Genomic DNA, 9,231 nt, shown 5'->3' on the forward strand with positions numbered 1-9,231 from the left:
TTTTTTTGGGGTTTTTTGAGACAGGGTCTCACTATGTAGTTGAGACTGACCTGGAACTCACTATGTAGCTCAGGCTGGTCTCAAACTCACAGCGATCTTCCTGCCTCCCAAGTGCTGGGATTGCAGGCATGCGCCACCACACCTGATTCTCTGATGCCATTCTTGAAATACACTTCCCCAGGTGGCTTTTGGCACCGATCAGCCCACCAAGTCCCTCTTCTGAACACAGCCCTAGGGCACTGGCTGCCTGGAGGTTGTGCTGGTGCTTTAGGCCCCGCCTTTCCAGCGGGAGGACCTGAAGCAGGGAAGAACCGTGTCCCCTGCCCTCCGCTGATCTCCCAGCATAGCATTCTGCTGCAGTTTCTCCTTTTATCTCTTTCCCTTGTTGCCTAACGTGACACTGATGGATTCTGACTTCCTACAGCCCAGCAAACCTCTCTTCCAGTGCCAGCCGAGACCTCTGCTCCCCGAGGACGAGGATGCGCTCTGTTGGGCCTCCCTGCCCTGGCCCTGCTCTGACACGACTTCCCGCCAGGGCCACCTCTCTGCAGCACTGGCCTTGGGGAGTTTCCGGCTCGGCCCCAGGCCAGCTGCTTGCTGTCCCTGCACCGCTCCCCAGCCAGGCCCCACGCAGCTCTGCAGCTGGCAGCCTGGTGCCCTGGGCGAGGTGCGTCTCCCTGAGGCCACCTCGCCGAGTCCCCTCACGAGTGCTTCCTGTGCGCTCTGCTGCAGTCACTTTTGTTGTTTTTCAGAAACCGTTTCTTTTTCTTTTGCTGCTTTTCTGTCCACCCTGGGGGGGCCTGCGCTGTGGGGTCGAGGTGCACGCAGTGCCCTCGGTTCTTTCCTCGCCTGCATCCCCAAGCGCAGGGCCACACCCAGACCACTCTGTGCTCTGCGCCCTGGCACCCCGACTCCCGAGACTCACTGGCTGCCCCCATCCTGCCCGAGAGCCCAGCCTGAGCCGCCTGCCACCCTGCACTGGGCTGGGGGCGCTGTTCCGTTGTCCCTGCGCTCTGCCCACGGTGCCGCCACTGAGGACTTCATCAGCACTCCGGGCCCCACTGTCCACTCTGGCGCCCTGGAGACGCCGCGGGGACCCCGTGCAGTGCGAAACTGACAGCACCTGTGACAACAGTGACCCAGAAGCAGCTCCCCGTGGCCAAGCGGACAGGGTCACCACCCACAGAGAGAAGAGCTAGGCCGGGATGGGGCTCGGGGGGCTCAGCCCAGACTCCTGGCCGGCAGCCCACGCCCTCAGTGTCTGGGCTGCACCCGTCCCCTCCCAACATCCCTGTCTCCCGGAAGCTGGAGTGCAGCGTACTGCGTCGGTGGCCCCCAGAGTGCACCTGGCCTCTCAGGAAGAGAGGCTCCCCACAGGATGCAAGGAGGCCAGTGCTCCAGCACCAGGCCACATGCCAGCCCCAGCCCTGATGCCATCTCAGAGTCACGTGTATTGCAAAGCTCGCCAGTTACATGGTGGCACACGCCTGCCATCCCAGCGCCTGGGAGGCTGAGGCAGGAGGATCATCACCAGTTGAAGGCCAGCCTGGGCTATATAGCAAGACCCTGTCTCAAAAGGTGGCTCGTGCCTGCCGTTTACTTCTCCGGGCTCCTGGCTTTACCTGGATGTGGGCTGGTGGGCAGCACGGCCGCCCTCCACTGTCCTGCCCACCGGTGATGCTCTCTAGACCTGCGTGCACGTCTAGAATGCAGGTGGGTCCGGCCTGTCCCTCCCCAGGCCAAACCTGGACGCCATGGACCCTTTAAGCAGAAGATGCACATGGCACGGACCGCTGGTTTGTTTAGCAGAAGCTGATCCTGCGTCCTGTGGATTGGCTGACGGGCGAGGCCAAGGGGAGAAGGGGCGTGGCAGCAGGGCCCAGGAAGCGTGCTCAGCGGTCAGCGCTCAGCGGCCAGCAGGCCGCCCCTGTGCCAGGCAGGGTGCTGTCCCCGCTCACACACCTGCCCCCAGCTGCATCTCAATCTTCCCGCTTTGTCAGTGAGGACATTCAGGCTTGAGAATGGAATGATTCATTGAAATGACAAGAAGCGTGGACCCAGTTTAAATCCGGGGTTTGCAGCCTAGAACTCATGGTCTCCTCTCTGCTGAGAGTCGGTCACCTCTGACTGGAGGGACCGAGACGCTGTGAGGGGCAAAGGTGGGGTCACGCAGGCCGCGTGGGTGCTGGGCCTTGAGGGTCGGGGCTCGCACCATCACTCTTCACAAGAGCCGAGCAGGCGTGGTCAAAGCAGAGCGCGGACACGGCGGAGAAACTCACAGTGAGAGACACGGTACCACGCACCCCTCCAAGCCTCCCCTCACGCCACTTTCCCATTGTCCCTGCCCCTTGCTTGCTCATTTATTTTGAGACCAGGTCTTGCTTTGCAGCCCAGGCTGGCCTCAGGCTTGCGGCAATCCTCCTGCCTCAGCCTCCCGAGTGCTGGAAAGACCGGGGTGCGCCCCCACACTGGCACTTGCCGCTTTCTGAAGCAGGTCTGGAAGTTCCTTTCCTGAGTGCCTTTATCAGATGTGACAGCAAATACAGTGAATGCTGCTGCCAAGGCCGCTCACAGAGTCAACACGAGGCTGTGTCCTCATCCACAAATCCACCAGGTCTGACACTGAAACTTCTGGCTCTTCCCAGAGCCAAGATGACCACGGAGGGGATGACTCAGGCAGCTGTGACCGCGCAGCTAAAGACACTCAGGAAAGAGGACCCCAGAGCCGCTGCAGGTGGTGTCCAGAGCGATGGGAGGAGGGTGCCCGGGTGCGGCACTTTGCGGGGACGCACAGAATGGACGTTCTACCCGAAGGCTCCCTGCGTGCTCCAGTCACCCACGGAAAATACCGCTGGGGTGAGCGCTGCCACGGTGACCTGGATGAACCCCAGGCCACTGCAGCCTCCGCATCCACCCTGCCTGCGGGCCTCCGTGGGGCCGAGGAGCGGACGGTGCCGCCGTGTGTGCGGACACCAGAGGACGCCTCCGGGAGGGAGCCCACAGCGGTGGGGCAGGGCTGCCGACTGTCTGCTTGCTCACGGCACCTGGGCGCTGTGCTTTGAGGGCCAGGGCCACTGCAAGCCGCCTGTATCCTCTCTCCCTCCCTTGAGTTCCAGCAGTCCTTCATTTTGGCCGGGTACTGGGAGCCCTTGTGAAACTACGGCCATGTACTAGGTTCTAGTTGTGGAATGGGAACAAAAAGGCATGAGCTGGGCCGGGGATTTAGCTCAGTGGTTCCACTGCCTGCCTCGCAAGCTCAAGGACCCGAGTTCGATCCCTGGTACCAAAAAGAAAAAAAATGCACGGGCAACTTCTGATGGTGCCTTAAATGGAACAGATAAAAGCTATCCTTGCCTCTTTCCTCTTCTGGATCACTGGGATGCAGACATGATGGTAGGAGCTGCTGCAGCCAGTTGAAGCCCAGAGACAGAAACAATGTATTGAAGATGGAAGTGCTGCATTACAACTCTGAGCCTTACCTCAGAGAAAATTAAATTCCTATTCTATTTAAGCCACTGTACTTGCAGGTCCCTTTTAAATGAAGTTTCTACTGTACTCTGTGCACACATATGAGTTATTTGAAAAAACACATGACCCAGAGAACATCGCCTACAGTTGTGTGGTATCCGAGATGCCTGGTGGATTGGCGGAGAAGGTTGAAATACTTCAGTGGTGCTGGCGTGACACCACCGTAGGAGGCCCCTAGACACAGACCCAGAGGGACACGTAAAACTGCCGAGCTGCTGAGTCCACCCCGTGCCACAACTGCCTGCCACCTCGCGCTGGTGCCCGAATCCCTCTCCTGGACTCAGCCTGGCCCATGTGGTCCTCTCCTCGGCGACCTGGCCCACAGTGCTCCTGCTAAGCCATCTGTGGGGTGCACCATGTGGAACAGCTACCTCCCAGGCCGAAGGGGACCCCACAACTCCACGGGACCCAAGCACCTGAGCACAGGCTCCTTGTGGAGGTGACAAGAGACCTTAGAATGGCCTGGAGGTCCCCAGAGACATAACACCTCACAGGCACCTAGGGCTGCTCACCAGTGCGGGGGAGGCTGAGTCAGTAAAGTCCCTGAGTGGGACAAGCTTGGGTCTTAGTGACACACAGGAGACCCCATCCTGCCACCCTCCAAGGTCTGTACAGTGGTGCTACTGAGCCAGCCGGGGCTCGGCTGTCATCCCAGCCCTGTCGTATGGAGGCTGAGGCAGGAGGGCTGCCATGAGTTCAAGGCCCTGAAAAGCAAGCAAAAAAAAAAAAAAAAAAAAAAAAAAAAAAGCAGCAGCTCTGCTGACCTGTGGGACAGATGTGCCTTGGTGTGGGGGTGGCCTGTGGGGCGGCACCCCGCCTCTGCCCACCAGATGGCCCCAGACCCAGTCACGGCACCCTCCCTGCTGATGGCTGTGGAGGTGCTGGGCTCTCTGCAAGTCTGGGATGTAGGGAACCCAGGGTAGCTTAGGAAGGCAGGAGGAGTCACACGCTGAACCCCAGCTGCCGTGACACAGGAACCCTGTCACCGGGCCTGCTGGGTGCTGCACACACTGGGCTCTCGTCCTGAAACCGAAGAGGGAGTTCTGAGGAGCAGCGAGAGTGAGAGGGGAAGGTACCGAGAGCAGCCCCCGAGGGACGGGGAGCTGGGCAGCGGGTGGCCGTGGAGGCCTCGTCTCGGAGAACGTCGTACAGGGCAAAGGCACTGGGCGGGCGCTGACCGACATCGGCCCAGCAGGGCAGCGGGGCGGAAGCAAGGCTACAGGGAACAACAGAGATCTTCTCAGGGACGGAAGGGGCCGGGAGTCCCGCTCCCCCCGGGGTGGTGGCTGTCAACCTGGACCCCGTGATACCAGTTACAGTACAGTCTCGAGTTGCCCTGGGGAGGCCTGGGGGCCCGGCCCTCTTCAGCCGTGCCTCCAGCCACAGCCGTGACACTTCCTCATCCTCTGCACTGACCCCGTTGAGGGCACAGCCCCATCTGACTGCTTGTAATAGTCTACCTAACTTAGCTCTCTATATACTCGAAGGCTGAGGCAGGAGGGTGTCAAGTTCAAGGACAGCCTGAGCAACTTAGTGAGACTCTTGAAATACAAGGGCTGGGTCCAGCACCTCTGGGTTCAACCCCCAGTGTCATAAAACAAAACAGAACAGAACAGAATCAGCTCAGTGGAGCAAGACAAGGGCAGTGTCTAGCAGTCACCTCCCCACCGTGTGGCAGTGAACTCGCCCCCACCCGGCACAAAGCACCCTCATGGCTGCCCCAGTGTGGGTGGTGTTCTCCACACACCAGTAAGACCAGGCAGTCCGGCCAGGGCGGTGACAGGGACACAGGACCCCACCCCTGATTGTTTTCACCGCAGGCAGGAAAGGGAGGCTTCCCACACGCTGGGCAACAAGGTGGAGGGTTCCTGTCCTTACCTAAAGGCTTTAGGTGGGCACTTCGTGTCCTGTCTGCCTGACGAAAGTGGGAAGCGACTACACAGAGACTCAGGGCCTCCACGGCGAGCAGCAGTACAGGCACCTAAGGTTGCCATGTACGGCTGGGCAGGTTGGGGCTTGAATTAGCTTCTTGGCCTAGAGGGAAAAGCAGGGAAAGGAGCAGGTGACTCTGACTACTCCTGTCTGGGGTGCCTAGTTCCCCTCAGAGAATACAGGAGTTGTGTTTCCAGGTCCCCTGGAGGCACAAGGACAGGCTCCCTGTCCGACCCACAGTGGGTGACTGCGGATGTCCCCTGGGACCTGGAAGGCCGGTGCTCCCGCTGGCTCTCTGTGGAGGATGCGCTCCCTGCTTGGCCTGACGCCTAACCGAGCAAGGGCAGAAGGGAGGCACAGAGCGCCTGGGCAGCCAGGTGACAGCTGCCGCACAGCCACGCCTGAGGGGAGGGAGGCGGAAGGAACTGCAGGAGGGCGAGCCGGGACCTGCTGGCCCATGTCTGCCTGTCGGTCTGACCCATCAAACCCCAGCCACCTGCAGAGAGCCCTGCCCTCACTGTGTCCGCCAAGCCCTGCGCCCCTTCCCCGGGGGCTGAGCCAGGTCCCACCACAGCGGAGGGAAGCAGAGGCGGAGAGGACTTGCCCACCCCAGGTCCGGAGGGTGCCCAGCCTGGAGAGCGAGGGCTGGGCAGGAACAGGTCTGATGGGGGGCGCTGTGGCCAGGACGCGCGTTTACCTTCCTCCTCTTAAAACATCTCAGTGAGAGATGGGGATTTAGCTCAGTGGTTCTGCCACCTGCCTTGAAAGCACAAGGTCCTAGGTTCAATCCTAAGTACCAAAGACAAACAAACAAAATCTTAGTGAAGAAATTAAGGCTAAAAACAGTTTTTAAGCATTTCATCATTAGTTCATTCAAAGTTCTCTTATTTTACTTTTCATTTTCTCTCCCACCTCCAAACCCTAATTGTACTTTTGTGCTCAGCACGCCCACTGTAACATACTTAATATATCTGTAGATATTTATACATATCTTCTTGCCAAAGATGTCTTCTGCAGACTTTTTCTTTACAGACAATGATAATGTACCACGTGTTCTATTCTGTTCCCAACTGTCTTACCTTAGCATCCGGTGTGTTAGTCCATTGGGGTTGACTCGATTTGGGTGTGTGTGGTCCCGGGGATGAGACCAGAGCCTGTCACACGGAGCTACAACCCCAGCTCTCTTTTATTTTGTGACAGGCTCTTGCTAAGTCACTAACTTGTCAGCGCTGGGCTCAAGTTTTTAATCCTCCTGCCTCAGCCTCCCAGAGTGCTGGCATGACGTCAGGCATGTGCCAGGACACCCATGGCTGTTTCTCCTTTCTGTTTATGTCTGAAAGTACCTTATTTGACAGATCCCTTTCTCTAGCGATGAGAACCAACAGCTCCCGGAGCAGTCCACGATGAGTGCGCTTCTGGACTCGTAGGAGGACTTCTTTTGGATATATGGGGTGTGAAATATGCCAATGTTTACATTTTTAAAACTGCAGCAAAAGGCCCAGGGATTTAGCTCAGTGATGTTATGCCTGCCTCACAAGTGGAAGGTCCTGAGTTTAGTCCCTGGTACTGGAAAAAAAATTTCAGTCAAAGAGACATTGCCATGAACCCCTTAAAGTCTCCCATCTCACCCCAAACACACTGATCCCATCACTTTGCCACCTTCTGAAGCAGCTCTGGTGTCCTCTTACCTGAGTGTCTTCAGTTGCGCTGCCCTGGCTACCTCTAGGTCCTCAATTGATTCAAACCATTTACCTGTCCCAGTCAGCTTGACTTTGGGAAGACCCAGAAGTCACACGGCGTCAGATCAGGTGAATAAGGTGGACGTGGACCCAGCGTTGTGTTTTTACGAGCCTGCCTTTCCGTTGGATGGCACTCAGTGGCAGCCACCACATTTTTAAATCACATCTCATAAAGACACTCACGAAAGAAGACGCCAGAGCTGCTGCAGAAAGAGCGCCAACGATGGGACGCATGTGTTTGGAGTAAAGGAGAGACTTTTGGGAGGGCTCACGTGAGGATGCCCCATTTCCACATCTAAGCACTCATTGTCCTTTCCAATCACCTCTTTAATCCTGGGCAGTTTATCCTGGGCCACAGGGCAGGTACTTGCACATTCCTGCTCTTGGCAGTCGTGGGCTGGGCGGCTCAGTGATGGACTGACTGCATGCTCAGCATTCCCGAGGCGCTGGGTGTCAGCAGCTTTCCCGTTGCTGGTACAAGATACCTGACACCAGGTGCCTAAGGGAGAACCAGCTTAATCACTCCCCTTTTTCGAGGCTTCCGTCATCGCTGGCTGGCTCCAGGGGAGAGACAGGTGGAGTAAAGCTACTCAGTTTGTAGTGGCCGGAAGCAGAGCAGCTGCCCACCGCCTTGTCGGTGCTAAACTGCTATCACTAACACAGATACACAATGGCCTACAACTGTAAAGGCACAGACTGGAAGACGTGAGGAATGTTCCAGAATCTGAAATCCTCCTTCTAAAGTTTAGTAGAGAACATGAATGCCTCAGAATAATGTTTTTAAGTTCATAAAACAAAATTTGTGGCCAGGTATGGTGGCACATGCCTGTACTCTCAGTACTCTGGGAGGCTGAGGCAGGAGATTCACCAAGTTCGAGTGCAGCCTAAGGAATTCAGCACTTTAGCAAGGCCCTGTCACAAAATAAAGAAAAAGAAAAGGGCTGGGGATACAGCTCAGTATGAAGGCCCTGTGTCAATCCCCAGTACTGCCAGAAGAACGTAGGTCACAAGCTTATCCTCAGGAGCAGACCAAAGGACTTCCTGCAGACACTGTGTTGGGGCCAGCCTGGTGGGAGCGGGAATGGAGGAGGCCCAGAGCCCTTCTCAGCCTTGGGGGTCTTCATCAGGAAGGCCCTGGCCGTGAGGGGCATGGAGCTGGGCTTCCACCTGACAGGTTTAGTCACAGCCAGATCACAGCCACTTGGCAGGCCTCCTGTCACTCCACTGCACCAGGCACGCTTGCTGGGACCCTAAGTCCAAACTAGAGCTCAAACTACTCAGAAAATGGAAACCTGTACCTCAAAGATTTGTTTACCTATTGCAGATGGTTTGTTATCATATGCAGGGCCACACAATGCTGGCGACTGAGCCCAGTTTTTTGGGTTTTTTTGGTATGGGGTTAGAACTCTAGACCCTGTTCTAAGGCAGGTGGGGAGCCACTGAGCTAAGCCCCCAGCCCAATCCCTTTTATTTTGTGAGGCAGGATCTTGATAAGTTGTTCAGGCTGGGCTCCACTTTGTGATCCTCTCTCCTTCTGAGATCGGGGATTGCACACATGTACGACCACACCTGGCTGGACTCTCATACTCTTACGCAGGTTGTAAGAGGTCTACCATTGCTCACACAGTACCAAGGGCTGTTTTGTCTTTGTTTTGCGTCAGGATTTTGCTTTTGTGGCCCAGGCTGGCTTTAAACTCTTCATTCTCCTGCCTCATCCTCCAGAGAGCTGGGATTGAGGTGTGCGTCAAGATCATCCTACCCTATGGAGTGTCAGCACTGGACCAAGGTTTTCAGAAAGCCATTCTGGCCTCCAGAGAGCTGGGTGAGGGTTGGGAGGCGTCGCCCAGCATCTCACCCAGGTGAGAGCAGAACACAGACCGGTCCTAAGCAGGACCGCGGTGGTAGCAGCCTGGGGGAGAGCGTTCCGGCCGCCAGATCTCGGGATAGGGACCCCACTAGGGCCTGGGTGGAGGCGGGCCTTTGCGGGTGTGTGTGGGGGGACGCTGGGCGCAGCTTTCAGCCGGCCGCGCCT

Source organism: Fukomys damarensis, unplaced genomic scaffold (genome assembly GCF_012274545.1).
Source record: "Fukomys damarensis isolate Sample0158 unplaced genomic scaffold, DMR_v1.0_HiC HiC_scaffold_5, whole genome shotgun sequence".
In the NCBI taxonomy this organism is placed as follows: Eukaryota; Metazoa; Chordata; class Mammalia; order Rodentia; family Bathyergidae; genus Fukomys; species Fukomys damarensis.